This window comes from Mus caroli, chromosome 16, assembly GCF_900094665.2.
Source record: "Mus caroli chromosome 16, CAROLI_EIJ_v1.1, whole genome shotgun sequence".
NCBI lineage: Eukaryota > Metazoa > Chordata > Mammalia > Rodentia > Muridae > Mus > Mus caroli.
The window spans coordinates 81946895-81949021 of NC_034585.1; positions in this window are offsets into that span (position 1 = coordinate 81946895).

Sequence of the window (2127 nt, forward strand, 5' to 3'; positions counted from 1 at the left end):
GGCCTCGAACTCAGAAATCCACCTGCCTCTGCCTCCCGAGTGCTGGGATTACAGGTGTGCGCCACCACTCCCGGCTTGGATTTTTTTTATGAGGCAGTGTTTCCACGTGTAGCCCTGGCTATCCTGGAACTCTCGCTGTCGATCAGGCTGGCCTCAAACTCTGCCTCTGCCTCTGTCTCCACCGCCTACCATGCATTTGGCTTTTATTTTAGCTCAGGTGGTGACTGCCTTTTCCCCACTAGTTGGTGCCGTACCTCGAAGTCTTAATTCAGTGTAGCTAGTCTGAAAATAATTGGTACATAGAACATGAAGGAGGGGGCGGTCGTGCACACCTTTTAATCCCAACGTGAGGGAGGCAGAGGCAGACTCAGGCACATCTCAGAGTTTGAGGCCATCCAGCCTGGTCTACAGAGTGAATTCCAGGATAGCTAGGATTACTATTGTCTCGAAAAACCAAAAAAGAAAAAAGGAAAAGAAAAGAAAAAAGTTAGGGAAAAGGGTCACTGTTTTGAGGAGAAAAGGGTTACACTATGCTAGGTGATCAAATTACCGGAAAAGTGCGGTTTGCCATTTGTGTAAACAAAGGTTTAAACTGGAGGGCTGAGTCAAGTCTTAACTAGGTGGGCGAGAAAAATATTTGAATTCCTTGTTGGTTCTAAACAGACGTTTTACGTTATTTGCTAGGAGATGTATCTGATATTTCTTTCAGTAGGTTTGTTAATCATCAAATTAATGTGAAGCTTGCTGTTGTCCCTTCTTCAGGAGCATTGCAGGCTGTGTTTAGTGGAGCCAACATAGGTCCACTGGAGCCATTGTTAACTGCGCATGTGTGCAGATGTGGATTAGACAGTGGTGGAGATAATTCCAAATCCTGGGTTTCTAGAACCTTTCCTCTTGTGGCACTTCTTGTCTCTAAACCAGAGAGCAGTAAGACACTAAAATCATGAGCAGGTAACTGATGTTAACCATCCTAGTTTTAGGTGTTTTTGAATCATGAGCAGGTAACTAGTGTTAACCACCCTGGCTTTAAGTGGTCTTGGCTGGTAACCACGCTGGGAAGAGCTGTCAGTTTATCCCTGTTAATAAAAGGACAGTGAAAGGGGCTCCAGCATGAAAGTACTGCCTTATTCAACCATATACAATATGCTCTCTTTTCCTTATCCAACCATATACAATACGCTCTTTTTTATTTCTTTAAATCATTTTAGAAATGATTTATAAACACTTATTCATTGATAGTAGATGCAACCTTTCAGAACTGGAAAAAAAAAAAAACCCATAAAGACAATACTTTATAGCAGCTCTCTAGCCCCATCTTGGATGTTTTGCATTTTTGCCAACTCAATTACGTAAGGACTCTTTCCTCCAGCTTTTTAAATGAAAGCTTTACTTTAAAGCAGGCGTGAAGAGAGGAGCGTGCCTTGGCACACTCCCCAACACACTCCAGCCACACTCAGCCACATCTGGATGTCCTGAAAAGCTGCAACTGCTCTCCAGTAGGAACTGCTGTTTCCCTTCCTGCAAAGCACAGCAGCATTCCCTGTGGCCAAAATGTTGCTGTTTTGAAACAATAGGGTGAAGCACCCTGCCTCTATCTTAAACTTAAAAGTTATCTAACATACAAAGAGTAAAGAAAAACTAGGCTCATTCCTGTTGATGATTATGTCTGTTTCTTCAGGATTGGCATGTGCCCCATCTGTCACCTTAACTGCAAATGGTTCTGTGCTGCCTATTATAGCATAACAACATTATAGCATGGCTCCAGCCAGTGCTGAGGCTGAAGCAGCTTTCCCCCGACACACACACACCCAAGTCAGCCTTTATACCATTCCAGGAAATGGCAACCATGCCTTTCTTCGTTTTGACCATCTATGCCGCCGCTAGTGTGATGAGTAGCAGTTGTTATGACAGCCTTGCAGCCTTGCCTTTGTTTCAGGAGGTTCCTGTGACCAACTTGCTCTGCTTCTGTTCTGTTTCTATAACCCAGCCTATTTGCCTGCACATCTCCCATTTGGAACCTCTCTAGCCCTGAGCTATCAAAGCCTTGTCTTCCTCAGTCTAATGCTGGCCTCTGGTGGAACCCCGCGTCCGGGGAGGCAGCCACCACCTACGTGAATAAAAGAGCTT